The sequence below is a fragment of the Diabrotica virgifera genome, chromosome 6 (genome assembly GCF_917563875.1).
Source record: "Diabrotica virgifera virgifera chromosome 6, PGI_DIABVI_V3a".
In the NCBI taxonomy this organism is placed as follows: domain Eukaryota; kingdom Metazoa; phylum Arthropoda; class Insecta; order Coleoptera; family Chrysomelidae; genus Diabrotica; species Diabrotica virgifera.
In genome coordinates this window covers 80,849,514-80,866,516 of record NC_065448.1, presented here as the reverse complement: position 1 = coordinate 80,866,516, position 17,003 = coordinate 80,849,514, and the positions used below count along the sequence as shown (strand labels likewise).

General features: G+C 35.7%; 1 protein-coding gene across 3 annotated transcripts in view; it reads left to right on the top strand.

Moving 5' to 3' along the window:
* The window catches only part of LOC126886472 (uncharacterized), a 614,879-nt gene that overhangs the window by 240,943 nt on the left and 356,933 nt on the right, over positions 1 to 17,003 (top strand). The window lies entirely within an intron of this gene.

Genomic DNA, 17,003 nt, shown 5'->3' with positions numbered 1-17,003 from the left:
CGGAGTGTTCGTAATCTCTATGCAGATAAGAGAATAGAAATCTGACCAGGTTTGTCAAAATGAAAGTGACACTTTCTCTATGTTGACTAATCAGGTATTTAGTTATAATATGTTGGATTTCTTGTTAGAGATAAAAAAAGTTCACTAGGTCTAATATGACACAAAATCTAGGCATGGTATAAAAGAGTTTATTTGAAAAATTTTATTTTTTTGTTTTTCTTAATTGCGGTACAGGCTCCTTTTTGCAACATTTTATTTAGTTATAGAGTAATTTTCACATACTAACATATTTCTCAAATTGGGCTCTGTACTGCCATTCTTTATTATATTACAAACGTGTGCCAAATATCTCGACAAAATATTCAAAATTACAGCCGCAATCTTGGATCGCGTTTATTGCTACCTGTTGATCGCTACTACTGCCTCTTAATAATGGGCCTATTTCAATTTTTTTAGTTTGAAGTAGCGTATACAGTACGTAAATCGTTCGGCTGGACATAGGGAATATACATTGAGAGAATTGTGGCAACTGCGCTAACCTGTGTTAGTTGAAGCTTCTGTTCGAGTACGAGTTTTTGGTGCAATAAGCTGTTAAAACGAATAGAATAAGTGAGTTTTGAAGCAAGGCTGTCCATAAATAAATAAAAAACAAAGTTTATGATTAATGAGTTAATAATTTTACTTTAATTTTTAAAATATTTTTTATTTAAAAACTAATTTTAAAACTAAACGGTTTTCCCATTCTCTTAGGCTAAAAATATTTATCTACTACATTCATAATTTTGACGTTTATTTGTGTCAGTCGAAATAATTTTGAGGTTAATAATGTCATCGAGAGAGCTCAGTTGCCACAATTATCTGAATATAATACAATGTATGTATTTATGTATCTAAATATATACAATATTCTCCTTTTCATGAACATTTTTCAGTGCGTCACAAATTATAGAAAAAAAGGTAAGTCCGTGATAATACACATTTATGACATTTATTCTAACGTGACATTTTAGTTAAATCTGACAGTTGTCAAATTTTATTTTCAATTTGGAATAAAACCAAATCAATTGTGTCTATTGCATTTATAAAATGGTATTTTCTTTCATTTGTATAGTCTTATAAATTGTACAGATTATATTGATAATAGTATTATTTTATTTAATAAATAATTCTTTTTTGATTATGGCGCCATCTATCGACAACTAGAATAATCACCAAACTAGAATAATTACCAAAGTATTCACAGACGTGCCTTTTTTTCTGTCACATACAATTTAATGCGTTAGAGAGAAATCGAAAAACTGTGACGCACTGAAAGATGATCATGAGAAAAATAATACAATGTTTGTTCCCTATGTCCAGCTGAACGATTTACGTACTGTATTAATAATATCATTAGCATGACCCTTTTTGCAATATATTCATTAATTTGATAAAACAATTTGTTTTCAAAAATATTTCATCCTCTAATAGTGTGATGCAATAAAAATTCTCACAAAAGATAACCACAAAATAGTAATTAAGAAGTAAAACAAATTTTTTATTAAAAATTTAACAAAAATGTATTGATTTAACATTAACAATAACATTAATGTTGTTAAAGAAACATAAAATCTTTTTTCTTAGTATAATAATATATTTTACTTGTAATTTTAAGTAAGTTTTTATAACAGGTAGATACAGTGACAATTGTGTATGTATGTATGGACAAAATTTTTATTCTTTATTATTAATTTATACACATATACTAAAAAATTTAATTCATTGCCATCATTATTTTCCTCGATACATACTACAGTAAAACCTGTCAATAACGGTAACTAAAAATGACAAATGACAGAACTTTTGGCCGATATAAAAAGGTGGGCGCTAATACCAGGTTTTGTAGTCCACAAATTTTGGTTTGGGGAACTTTGAAACTGGCCGGCTAATTCAGGTGGCCGGTTTTGACAGGATCCTGCTTATGTGTTGATTCCACTCTTCCTTTCTGTTCTTTACCCAGGTATTTATATAGCATTACGCTGTAATTACTATTTTCTGCTAATTTTAATTTTTATTTTTAATAACTTTTCGCAAAACGAAATACCTAATATGTGTCATATAAATTCACATGTAAATACAGAGCAGATGTTAAACGAAACGTTAAACAGATTGTATAAGATTAATGTTTCTTTCAAAGAAACACTTCTTAATTGATTACGATGTCCCCAGCCTCGTTATGTCAAAATTCTTGAAATCCATAAAGTTTCTCAATTTATGGCTTTCTCTGGTTTATCTAAGAAACCGCAAATCAGTTGACATAACAGTGGGGTTTCGTTCGACCCAGTCAGTCTACTACCAGCGTCTGCACAACACACACCCTTCGATTGTCGATATAGGTCAACAACACACCGCTTGTTCACACAAAATAAATAAACAGATTACCGTTCGTTGTACACATTATTTCTTTGTAGTTTTAATTAAATTCCGCCATACACCAACCGGAATATTTATATTGTCTACCCCACATATGCGTCTGAGTTCCTCACCTCTTACCCTATCCTGTAAGTCCTTTTCCAGCAATCCTTCTTAAGATCTTCATTTCGTTGGTTTCCAGATGTCTTCGTGTTTTGCTTGTATCTGGTCTTGTTTCGGCCGTGTAAGTCATAACTGGCCTAATAACTGACTTATATACACTCAACGAAAATGTACGTAATATCAATAAAAATGTTAATTTATACAACAAACGCAATAAATAAAATTTGTCCAATTCTTGGTTTTATTGGAACAGCAAAGTGATGCTCATCAATTCATTATTTTCGTTAGTTGAGCCAATGTATTACGTTTATTGAATGGATGAACATTCATTATGTATACCACAATATCACTTTATTGATATTACGAACTCTGTTCATTGAGTCAACGAAAACTATTCATTGAAACAACAACGTCGTTAATTGACCGACGAAGACTATTCGTTGTGCCAATAACAGTGTTATTTCTCCTAACGTATTTAGTTTATTTCTACAATTATTTCCGTTTATTCTTACAATTAATTCCGTTCATTCCCACAATAAATACGGTTATTCTTACAAGCAATTCTATTCATTCTTACAATCAGTTTCGTTCATTCCTACTATGAACGTATTTTATATTAATAATTACTGAATGCATTAGCCCAATGTATGATATTGTAACAAAATAATTATTGACCTACCCTCGTATACCAGCTCCCGTCTCCGGACAGACAGAACACTATCGATGTTTCGAGATACGCCGATGCAGCGCCGATGACGTGCAAGCGGTCACATGGACATAGCTGGAGATATATAGATATTTCTGGAATATCTGTATCGCATATATAAATAGGACATATTTGTAAATAGAGTTAGTCTTAAGCTAAAGTTTGTAAAGTAAACTTGTATAAATAAAAAAATAAAGTCGTATATAAATTACGAACCGCTAGTTTTATTGTAATTAGAAGTAATTACACAAATAACCGCTACAGTGGTGTCAGGTGTGGGGTGTAAATAAATGAAAAGTGAAAAAAAGACTTTTGAACTTTATTCGTCGGGAATAATCGGAGTGCGTTAATTGTTCGGTATTCGGAAAGACTTTTAAAAGACATTTTGAAAAGTACGTGTGTGCCGACTAAAGATGTTGCTAGAAGAACTTTCGCTAAAACAGCTCCGTGAACAATTAGAAGAGTACGAGCAAGATGCCAGTGGGTCCAAGAAAGTCCTGAAAGCACGACTCGAGGAGGTCCTCAAGAAGAATGGAGATGACCCAAAGACGTTCCACTTCCAGTCAGCAGAACAAGCGATCTTATCGAAATTCGAAAGTGTTTCTCAAAAGATCGATGAAACGTCTAAGATAAGTCTAAGTCTTTCTCAAAAGATCGATGAAACTTCTAGAAAGAACAACGAAAAACTCGAAGAAGTTAGTAGACAGAACAACGAGAAATTTGAAAGTGTTTCTCAAAAGATCGATGAAACTTCTAGAAAAAGCGACGAGAAATTTGAAAGTGTTTCTCAAGTAATTAAAGACGTTTGTAGACAGAATGACGAGAAATTTGAAGAAGTTTCTAGAACATTCGATAAGATGCAGAAAAGTGTAGAGACCGTAGAAGAAAAGATCAAACAACTAGAGAGCATGATAACCGATACAAAAGTACAACCATCAGTTAATGCAGCAGCGTTAGATCCTGTAGTGAAAGATGAACTACCGAGAGACGAAACGTCGCATAATATGAGATTCAAATTACCACCATTCGATGGAAAGTCCTCTTGGTCCATATATCTTAGACAATTTGAAGCTATTGCGACCGCCAATCATTGGACCGAACAGGAAAAGGCTGTTTCCTTGACTGCTGCTTTACGAGGTGATGCTGCAGATATATTAAGGTCAATTCCCAAGGGTCAAGAAAATTGTTACCAGACCTTGTTCACTCGTCTAGAAAAACGCTATGGAGATGCCCATCTACAACAAGTATACAAAGCACAACTGCGAAGTAGAAGTCAACGAGCAAGTGAGAATCTGCAAGAATTTGAAGCAGATGTGGCTCGTGTGGTGCGGTTGGCTTATCCAGAGGTGCCAGACAGCGTTTTAGAAGAAATTGCAGTAGATACCTTCGTCAATGGGCTGAAAGATAATGAACTACAGAAAGCTTTACGACTAGCAAGACCGAAAGTTTTAGATGAAGCACTTGCTATTGCATTGGAACACGAAACGGCTAGTCAAACTTCACGAGGCCATAGAGTAAGAACCATTGAAGAAAGTGACGAACACAACGATGAACGTCTGGAGGAAATTATACGGAGAGTATTAAGTAATCAGATGCCAAAGAGACGCGAGCCTAGATGTTGGAATTGTGGAGACGTAGGCCACATTCGTCGTAATTGTAAGAAGATCGTACAGCCGTCGGAAAACTAGAGCGGGTCGACACCAAGGGGCAACTGCCGACCTCGAGAACTAGAGCCCCCATAGTAACTGTCAACCTTACGTCCTCCGGTGGAATCCACAACTTATACATCGAAGGTCGTATCAGTAATAGATGTAGATCATTTTTGGTGGATACAGGTGCAACGAGAACTATCGCACGTCCAGATGTAGTACGAGACCATAATAAATTATCACCTGCAACAGTAAAGCTTAGAACAGCGACTGGTGAGCTAATTAATACATATGGCGAGGCTAATATGTCAGTATCCATTGGCCAGACCACAGTTGAACATCAAGTATTAATTGCCGAGATCTCCGACGAATTCATATTGGGGATGGACGTACTAAGGAAAGTGGGGGCAATATTGGATGTTCAAAATGGAGTTCTCAAGATCAATGGTGAAGAGTTGCCCTTTCACGACGACAAAGAAGATGTCATCCGCTTACTTACTACATGCGACGTAACCATACCCGGTAATAGTGAGAAAATTCTGATGACCATGCTTGATGGACACTGCCGAGAGGGAAGTTTAAGGATGGTCGAAGATGTGGATAATGTCGAGTTCCTAACGGCGAAAACTTTGGTAAAAGTTCGAGATGCGATCCCTGTAAGAGTTATGAATTTAAGGGAAACTGCTATCAAGTTAAGTAGAGGAGCTTTGATCGGGCAGTGTGTTCCCGTGGCTTCAATTTGCTCTGTGAATACCAATGAGAAATCATCGAAGGCGAAGTATCCAAAGGAGCTTGTTGAGATGATCATTGAAAGATGCCAAGATCTTGATCATGAACGAACGGAAAAAGTGACATCTATGCTGATAGAGTATCAAGATGTTTTTGCTATTGACACGAAGGATAAGGGAAAAACAAGCATAGTAACGCATAAAATAAATACCGGAGACGCTCAGCCAATCAGACAACGGCCTAGACGACTTCCATTTGCGAAAAGAGATGAAGCCGAAGAGATTATCAAGGATATGGACAAACAAGGGGTAATTGAACCATCGAACAGTCCATGGACATCACCAGTAGTTCTGGTAAAGAAGAAAGATGGTTCAACGCGTTTTTGTATCGACTACCGCCAGCTCAATGCGGTAACAAAAAAAGATAGTTATCCTTTGCCCAGAATAGACGATACATTGGATACTCTCTCCGGTTCTCGTTGGTTTTCCACACTCGATTTAAAAAGTGGATATTGGCAAGTAGACATGGAGCCAGCCGATCGGGAGAAAACCGCATTTTCGATAGGATCAGGGCTTTGGCAGTTTACGGCTATGCCGTTTGGTTTATGTAATGCCCCTGCCACATTTGAAAGATAAATGGAGGCAGTTTTAAGAGGTCTAACATGGAAAACATGCCTGGTTTACTTGGATGATGTAATTGTGGTTGGAAGGTCCTTTGATGAACATGCCAAGAATCTAATAGACGTCTTTCAACGATTGAGGGCAGCGAACTTGAAGTTAAGTCCGAAGAAATGTCACATGTTTCGACGAGAAGTTAAGTACTTAGGACATATTGTATCGAGTAATGGTGTAACAGCTGATCCTGAAAAGATTGATGCAATTAAAGATTGGCCAGTACCAAAAGATAAACATGAAATTAGAAGTTTCCTTGGCCTATGTACATATTACCGACGATTTGTCAAAGGATTTGCCAATATCTCCAAGCCCCTAACAAAGTTGACGGAGGAGGGCAAAGAATATACATGGAGTGAGGAGTGTCAAAAAGCTTTCGAACAACTACAAAGGGCTCTGATCAGTGCACCGATATTAAGCTACCCGGGACAGGCAGGAAAATTTGTTTTGGATACCGATGCTAGCAACAGTGCCATAGGAGCTGTTCCCTCACAAATCCAGGATGGACAGGAAAAAGTCATCGCTTATTTCAGCAAAGTCCTGTCGAAACCAGAAAGAAACTATTGCGTTACCAGAAGAGAACTGCTGGGTGTAGTGAAGGCTTGCGAACATTTCCATAAATACTTGTACGGCAGAAAGTTCCTTCTTCGAACAGATCACGCTGCTCTAAAATGGCTCATACAATTCCGTAATCCAGAGGGCCAGATGGCAAGATGGTTAGAACGACTTCAAGAATATGATTATGAGATAGAACACAGGGCCGGAAGAGTTCATTCAAATGCTGATGCCCTTTCGAGACGACCATGTAGTGCAAATTGTAATCACTGTGCCAAATTAGAGGAACGATTTTGCCCCGTGAGACGAACCACCGTCGTTAATGAGCAATGGCAGCCACAACAGTTACAAGAAGCCCAAGAAGACGATCCATGTATAAAAAGAGTATTGGATTGGATGCGTCGAGGTGAGAGACCTAGTTGGCAAAACATTAGTGCATGTAGTCCGGAAGTCAAGGCCTACTGGAGCCAATGGAATTGCCTGATACTAAAAGATGATCTTCTGTACAGAACCTTTGAGAACGGTGATGGTACAGAATCTAAGCTTCAGTTGATTGTACCTAAAAGTAAAGTGTCAGAAGTATTGCGTCAGTTGCATGACGGTACATCAGGTGGACACTTTGGTATTACGAAGACTCTGCAAAAGGTTCGAGAACGGTTCTATTGGGTGAACTGTAAAGATGATGTAAGAAGATGGTGCCGGAAATGTGAACTGTGTGCATCCGGTAATGGTCCAGTTGGTAAAAAGAGAGCACCCATGAGACAGTACAATGTTGGAAGTCCTATGGAAAGAGTAGCAATCGACATTGCAGGTCCATTTCCAGAAACCGATGCTGGAAATAAATACATTCTGGTAGCCATGGACTATTTTACGAAATGGACCGAGGCCTATGCATTACCGAATCAAGAAGCTGCTACCGTTGCAGAGGTACTTGTTAAAGAATTCTTCAGCCGATTTGGTGTTCCCTTGGAGATCCACTCCGACCAAGGGCGAAACTTTGAGTCAGCTCTTTTCCAAAACGTTTGTAAATTGATTGGTGCCAATAAGACCAGAACAACACCCCTGCATCCTCAATCAGATGGAATGGTCGAGAGAATGAACCGAACGATGGGTAAACACTTGTCCAAAGTTGTATCTGAACATCAGCGAGATTGGGACCAACACATTCATTTATTCCTGATGGCCTACCGCTCGGCCGTGAATGAAACTACAGGTCAAACACCAACCTGCCTGATGTTGGGTCGTGAAGTTCGTTTGCCCTGCGACCTAGAGTTTGGCTGCAGACCTTCCGAGGAATATGTTGCAGGCGAAGAATACGTAGACCGCCTGAAGTTACGAATGAACAACATTCATGAACTTGCCCGACAACACATCCAGATAGCCAGTGACAGAATGAAAGATCAATATGATTCTCGCTGCAAGAATGAAAGCTTCGAAGTAGGTGATCTTGTCTGGCTTTATAATCCACAACGTCGTCGAGGCCTGTGTCCTAAACTGCAAAGACAATGGGAAGGTCCGTATGAAGTTAAGAAGAAAATAAATGACGTAATATACAGAATTAAGAAGTTACCAAACGGTAAACCAAAAGTTATTCACATAAATCGTCTTGCACCATATGCTGGCTCAAATGAAACAGAGGAAGCCCGAGTCCTCCAACAGGAGATGAAAGATGCACCACAGCCAAGTTTTAAGGAATTTATGTCAAATTACGCAGAAAGAAAGAGTGCTAGATTCGGCGTGACCACAGAAGTTCAGCAAGATCTGTTTGGTGTTCCAGAAAACGTCTCTCTAGCCCACTGTGTTGCACAAGACCTCGAGATGACTAAAGGAATCTCGTCCGTATTCAATAGAAAGTTCGGCCGCCTGGACGAATTAAGGAATCAACAACCTAAAATTGGAAGAGTATTGCGATTGGAAGATGGTCCTCGATCTTTGCTGTATATAGTGACCAGGAAGTCTTATACGGACACGCCAAGCTACGAGAACATATGGCGTGCTCTAACTAATTTGAAGAAAATGGTCTGTAATTATGACATCAAAGATTTGGCTTTACCAAAAATTGGCCATGCAGTAGAAAATCTGGATTGGAAGATTGTGAGAAGCATGCTGGAAGTGATCTTCAGAGAAACTGGCGTACGGATTACTGTGTGTTGCATGAACCCGAAGATGTCATACCCTTCAAAGACAGTAGACTGTTACTTCTTTTCTAGGGGTGTATGCAGAGCTGGAGAATCCTGTAGATTCCGCCATCCTGGGCCATCTAGAGTTGCTGATCGGGACGCTCAGATCTTAAGAGGGGAGCAGTGTAACAAAATAATTATTGACCTACCCTCGTATACCAGCTCCCGTCTCCGGACAGACAGAACACTATCGATGTTTCGAGATACGCCGATGCAGCGCCGATGACGTGCAAGCGGTCACATGGACATAGCTGGAGATATATAGATATTTCTGGAATATCTGTATCGCATATATAAATAGGACATATTTGTAAATAGAGTTAGTCTTAAGCTAAAGTTTGTAAAGTAAACTTGTATAAATAAAAAAATAAAGTCGTATATAAATTACGAACCGCTAGTTTTATTGTAATTAGAAGTAATTACACAAATAACCGCTACAATATTGATTAATAATAATTTTTTAATTCCCCCTTTTTTGTCCTAAACCTAATGGACTTTACACTGTGTGATTTCTCATAATATGAGAAATCATATTATGATTTCACTTATACAGTGCGCTGGAATAAGTGTTAGATCCCCCCCCCCCCTTATTAACTTATTTATTTTTAGCACATAAGCAAAACGCCCGGCAGGTCGATTTTTAACATAATCAAAGTATATTATAAAATCAATGTTTCGAACTTTACACGATCCCTCTTCAGGTGACAGGCATAACTTTGATTTTTTTAAATGGGAAAGTACATCATGTAACAGCTCATTAGAAGCGTTTGAAATAGTGATTCCAAAAATGTATAACACTTTAATTCTTTTTGAGAGCGCAGGTGCAAAATTTCGAATCGAATTCTTTTTAAACGCATTCAATTTTTTTGGAATCCTGAGAAAACTATAAGTATTTTTGAAAAATTTAAACGCAGAATAAAAGATTACATTATTACCGAGGGCTGAAAGTCCCTTAGAATAAACAAAAAGTTTCTTTTGAATGGTATATCTGAAATTAAAAATCATACTAAATTTTCTCTTTTTCACCCCTGTGACTTAATGTGAATTAAGTGAATTAAAATAATCATTATAGAAATTCTCAGGGACTTCAGACCCTCGATAATACTGTAATATTTTATTCTGCATTTAAATTTTCAAAAATACTAATTAGTTTTCTCAGGATTCCAAAAAAATTTAGAAAGAATTCGACCGAAATTTCACGATAATAGACACACGAAAACTTCCTTCTACTACGCAGAGGTAACAGCATTGTTTAACAAAGAATTATTTTTTAAACAATGGTAACACAGAAAAGCTAGGGGTATCACGATAAGGAAAAGCTGTTACATTTCACATGGTCAAGAAAAACATTTATTGTCTCAACAACTACGTTTATTGTCACCATGTACGCATTAATGGTGGTTATTAAACGCAGTAGTAGATTGATTAATGCATTCGTTGTCACAACAATCAGTTTACATCTATACAATAATCATATTCTCCTTTTCATGAACATTTTTCAGTGCGTCACAAATTATAGAAAAAAAGGTAAGTCCGTGATAATACACATTTATGACATTTATTCTAACGTGACATTTTAGTTAAATCTGACAGTTGTCAAATTTTATTTTCAATTTGGAATAAAACCAAATCAATTGTGTCTATTGCATTTATAAAATGGTATTTTCTTTCATTTGTATAGTTTTATAAATTGTACAGATTATATTGATAATATTATTATTTTATTTAATAAATAATTCTTTTTTGATTATGGCGCCATCTATCGACAACTAGAATAATCACCGAACTAGAATAATTACCAAAGTATTCACAGACGTGCCTTTTTTTCTGTCACATACAATTTAATGCGTTAGAGAGAAATCGAAAAACTGTGACGCACTGAAAGATGATCATGAGAAAAAGAATATATTACTCTATATTAACAACATTTGTACCGGGTGTCCCAATAAGAATGGCTCTCGGCCATATCTCAGGAACCGTTTATAGTAGAGCTTTGAAATAAAAAATTTTATAACAAAAGTTGCCTCAGGAAAAGCCTGGAAATTATTTTCATAATTGTGGGACCACCGCTAGAGGGTGTAATTGAATATCAAAAATTAAAAAATCTAAATTTTACAAAATTTTCCTAATGAAGAGGCACTGGAAATCCGATCGTCATATTCTTCATAAAATTCTACGCATATTTGATTTAACAAGTTTAGGTCTACCTTTGAAAATAAGAGGTGGGGGTGAGTGGGAACCTTGTTATGAAAAACTGGCTGTGAGTCCGGTTCTGCTTAATCAAATTTTGCAAACTTGGTCTTGTTGAAGACAGATCTTTTTCGTCAATGTAAAAGTTATGATTTCGAACCAACTTACTAAGTAATATGCCAGCTAGAAGGCGTTATTTAATTTTTTTCAGAAATCTAGTGTTCCTTGGAAAATATTAAATACAAACATGAATTTTTAATACCATATTACAAAATTAGACAAAATTAGCAACAGAATAGCGAAAACCGCATGTTAATATCTTTTTTCTATCTCGAGATATCTTACAAAACGTGTAAATTTAAAAACATAACTGTTACTGTCACCGGTAAACGAAATAATTCATTAAAAGTAGTGTGCTATGGAAACAACAAAGAAACATTTTCCAGCTGTCAACGTATATTAGGTCTTTTCAACGCTTCTCATTTGTTTCGAGCCTCGTTCATATCTTGTATATTAATATTATACACGGATTATACGGCATATGACAGAGGCTCGAAACAAATGAGAAGCGTTGAAAAGCCCTATTACAAAGAAACAAAAACAACTATTTAGTGATGACATAAACGTTCAAATTTTTGCCCATCATTTTCGTTGCAAACATTTACTCTTTCAAGAGTAGATTGAACAGCAGTCTCAATTTCTGCTCTCGATATGCTTTGAATGGCGTTTAGTATTCTCTGGATAATGTATTCTAGAGTAGTGTATGATGGGCAACAATTTGAATATTTAGGTCGTCACTAAGTAGTTCTTTTTGTTCTGTGTTATATTTAATTTTAATAGTATTGTTTCTCTTTATATTGTTGTTTTAATTAATTATATTTTTATACGTTGACATCTGGAAAATGTTATTTTGTTTTTTCCACAGCACACTACTTTTCATTAACTTAGTTTACCGGTGATAGTAACAGTTATGTATAAAATTTACACGTTTCTCGAGATATCTTGAGATAGACAAAAGGTATCGACATGCGGTTTTCGCTATTCTATTGCTAATTTAATCTAATTTTTTAAAGTATGATTAAAAATGCATACTTGTATTTAATATTTTCCAAAGAAAACTAGATTTCTGAAAAAAATTAACTAACGCCTCCCAGCTGGCTTATTATTTATTAGGATGGTTCAAAATTATCACGCTTACATTGAAGAAAAAGATCTGTCTTCAACAAGACCCAGTTTTCAAAATTTGATTTAGCAGAACCGGACTTACAGCCATTTTTTCATAACAAGGTTCCCATTCACCTCCACCTCTTATTTGCAAAGGTAGAGTTAAACTTGTTAAATCAAATATGCGCAGAATTTGATGAAGAATACAATAATCGGATTTCCAGTGCCCCTTCATTAGGAAAATTTTGTAAAATTTAGATTTTTTTATTTTTGATATTCAATTACGCCCTCTAGCGGTGGACCCACAATTATGAAAATAATTTCCAGGCTTTTCCTGAGGCAACTTTTGTTATAACATTTTTTATTTCAAAGCTCTACTATAAACCGTTCCTGAGATATGGCCGAGAGCCATTCTTATTGGGACACCCGGTACATTGTTTTAATGAAATCTGTACGTTGTCACGATAAACCAAGGTAATTGTTGTCATCTACGAAATCAAGAAAGTTAGTTGCTGCCAGAATTAACATTATTTATTAAATATACGAAACTAAGTTATTGGCTGAATAAATTGGGTGTTATTGATTATATATTAATGTACCTACTGTAGTTATTTTCACAATTATTATTCAATCATTGTGACAATAACCAAATACATTCGTCAATGTCTAAAAGTTCGTTGAAACAAAAAATTAAATTGTTGTTACAACGAGATACTATTCAATAATCATTGTTAATCAATATTACGAGCTAAATATTTTTGAGTGTATGCGGGCCTTTGTTTCCAATCTTAGGTGTTTGTTTTTCCAAATTGTGTCGTTTAAGCATCCGACCGTTCTACTGGCTTTAATTATTTGGTCTTTTGCCTCTTCTTCGATATTGTTTTTGGCTGATAGATTAATTCCCAAATATTTGAAAGTCATGTCATTACATGTTGTATAATTTGATTGTCTAACTCCAATTTGCATCTTATTGGTTCTTTGGCAATTACTAAGCTTTTTGTTTTTTGGGCTGATATTTTCATATTCATTTCTTTTGCGTTAATGTTGAACTCGTGCAATAATCTTTGTAGGTCGTCTTCGCACTCTGCTACTAACACGGTGTCATCAGCGTAACAGAGTATTTTTATCTCTCTATTGCCTATTTTGTACCCCCTTTTTTTCTTCACTTGTTTTATTATTGCATCCAACATTATGTTCAACAGTAGAGGGCTTAGTGATTCTCCTTGCCTAATTCCTGTTTGTTTCTATAGGTTCTGTTATTATTCCATTGACTTTCATTTCTATTTTATTTCTTAGATATATGTTTTCTATCACTTTTATTGTTAGCCGAAATAAAATTAAAACTTTAACAGATAAAACAACAACGATCCTCTAACAAACCGGATACCGATTTTATTAGAAACAACAGTCAGGGGATTGCAAACAATTTAGAGAGCAATTTTGAGGATAGCGAACAACAAGAATCCGTCGAGGATCGTTGGAACCAAATCAAAACGATTATAAGCAACTCAACTCCAAACTTCAAAGAGAAAAATCAAAAGAAGCAATAGTGGATGAACGATCAGATTTTGAATTTGATGGAAAAAAGACGCCAATTTAAGAACCAAAACATCGAAATGTATAAACGCATTAATAGAGAGATAAGGACTAAAATACGAGCGGCAAAAGAAACATACTTTGAAAACAAATGCTTAGAGAAATTGAAGAGTTGTAGAGAAAACATGATTTATTTAATATGTTTAAAAAAATAAAAGAACTCACCGGTCAGAACAAAAAACAAAAAAGTTTAGGTGAAGGATCTCTCCTTCATCTTTTTAATAAAGTTTATCAAACTGGCTACATACCAACGGATTGGCTGCTGTCGACTTTTGTGACGATACCTAAAAAAGCAAACGCGAAAAGATGTAGTGACTACCGAACCATTAGCTTGATCTTTTAAAGATATTTCTACGAATTTTGCACTCTAGGATGTACCAAAAATAGAACAGCTTGGTGATACACAGTTTGGATTCCGCAATAACCTTGGGACCAGATAAGCACTGTTTACTATTCAGGTTATTGTACAGAGATGCAGATATGTCGGACATCCGGTTTATATGTGTTTCATTGACTTTGAGGAGGCCTTTGATTGGGTAAAACATACTGAAATGATTGCTTTTCTTCAGAAAGTGGGTATTTATGACAAAGACCTACGCATTATGAAAAATCTTTACTGATATCAACGTACAAACATCAGGATTGGCCGGGACACGTCTGAAGACCTTCAAATACAAAGAGGAGTAAGGCAGGGCTGCATTTTGTCCTCACTAATTTAACATCTACTCTGAGTTTGTTTTCAATAAAGCAGTGGATAATGCTCAATGTGGTATCCAAATGAATGGCGTCAATATTAATAATTTGAGATACGCGGATGACACGGTGTTAATTGCGAGCAATTATGAAGAACTTTAACATCTGATTAATAGAATTACCACAACGTATGATGAATATGGACTCAAGCTATACACCGCAAAGACCAAGGTGATGGTTGTCAGTAAGACGCCAATACAACCGGAAGTAGTAACAGCTTATGGTAAACAATTAGAGACAACTAACAGTATCACCTACCTTGGTTGTAATCTAAATGAGGACTGCGACATGAGCAAAGAAATTAGAATACGTATAGAGAAGGCCAGAGCTGCATTATAAAGAAACTTTTATGTGGAAACAACGTTACTTTGAATCTTAAAATTAGATAAGTGAGATGTTATGTGTTCTCTACTCTTTTGTACGGTGTCGAAGGTTGGACTTTAACAGATACTCTTCTCAAGAAATTGGAAGCCTTTGAAATCTGGGTATATATACCGAAGAATCCTACGAATGAGTTGGGTGGATAGAGTTCGTAACGAAGTTGTTTTGCACCGGATGGGAAAAGTCACGGAAGTCGTCAGAACAATTAAAAATCGAAAACTTGGATATTTTGGCCATGTTATGCGACACCCAGAGAGATATAATATACTCAATTTAATAATACAAGGCAAGGTAGACGCAAGAAGAGGGCCAAGTCGAAGAAGAACGTCATGGCTTAAAAACCTGAGGAATGGTATAACAGAGGTATCCCTTTTCTAAGCTGCCTTTAACAAAATTTCTATAGCCAATTTGATAGCCAATGTTCGATAGTGGAGCACGGCACATGAAGAAGAAGAAGAATCAGTCTTATGATATCCAGTGGTAAATTTTTGTCATACAGTAGGTGCATCACATCTTTTAATTGGATTCTATCAAAAGCTTCCTCTAGGTCTATGAAACAGAAAAAAGCTGGTTTGTTATATTCTAATGATTTCTGCGCTATTTGTCTTATCACAAAAACTGCATCGTTACATGATCTTCCACTTCTAAATCCTTGTTGTTCATCCGATATATTTATGCACGCCATTATTTTCTCCATAAGTATTTTTGTTGTGAGTTTCAATATAGTGCTCAGTAAATTTATCCCTCTATAGTTACTGGGGTCTGCCCTATCACCTTTCTTAAATAACGCTATCATTTGAGTGGTTCTTCATTCTTCTGGAATTCTTCCTGTATTTAGTACATATTTTACTTATAAGGATATTCAGTTCTTTGTGAAGTCTATCTCCACTGTATTTTAAAAGTTCATTAGATATTCCATCTTTCCCAGGAGCTCTTCCATTTTTCATCTTTTTTAAAGCGTTCTTTATATCTTCCTCTTTAATTTCTGTTTGCTCATCAGAATCTAATCCTAGTGTTTCCAGTTCTTCGTGATTAGCTGTTTGATAGAGGTTTTTTAGGAAAGTTGTCCATGTATTTGTATCAATATGTTTTACTTCTATCAATTCCATCTTCTCTCTGCTTTTTGACCTCTTATCATTTTCCACATTTCCTTTTGCATCCCATAAAAGTAGTGCTCCATCTCTTTTAAAAATGCTTCCTAATGTTCTGTTTTCTTCCTTCTTACTATTGAGTTGAATTCATTTCGAACCACTGTTCTTGAATGTACTATTCATATTTACCCATATATTTCTAATATTCTTTTTTGATTTTTTATTAAAGTTAAATTTAAATTGTCTAGATTAAAAAAAGGTGCGACTATACTATGCGGTCTACCTCGAGGGTGCGATCTACCTGAAGGATTTGCACAAAATAATGAAATGCAAGAAAACTTTTGTAGAAAAAATATTTAAAATCAATGGGAAAATCAAAGTAGTTTGCTGTATACCATAGTTTAAAAAACTCATACAGAAGTATAAACTTCAAGTTGTAGGTATATTGGTATAAAATCGTTTATTAAAAAACTTCATAAAATGTCATCCAAATGGATTGCAAAACGTTTTCGTTCTAAATCAGAACATCTTAAGAGCACTCTGCTGAGTAATTGGAACTAGCACACTATTTAAAGTGGTAACCTCATAATATATTGTTTACATAGTATATTTTAAGAAAATGTGGTGAATACAATTCGTTGTAAATAGATTAAATTATATACATGCTCAAAGAACAACATGTTTCCCTGCTCGAAAATACTAGGTTCTTGCCAGTTCAATGGGCAGTTCAGTTGGTCTGTGCCAAGATTACCAAGAATCACGAAAAGCGACCCCACAACCATACAAACAGGGAAGTCTTACAACTTTTAGATCATGAAGAGCTA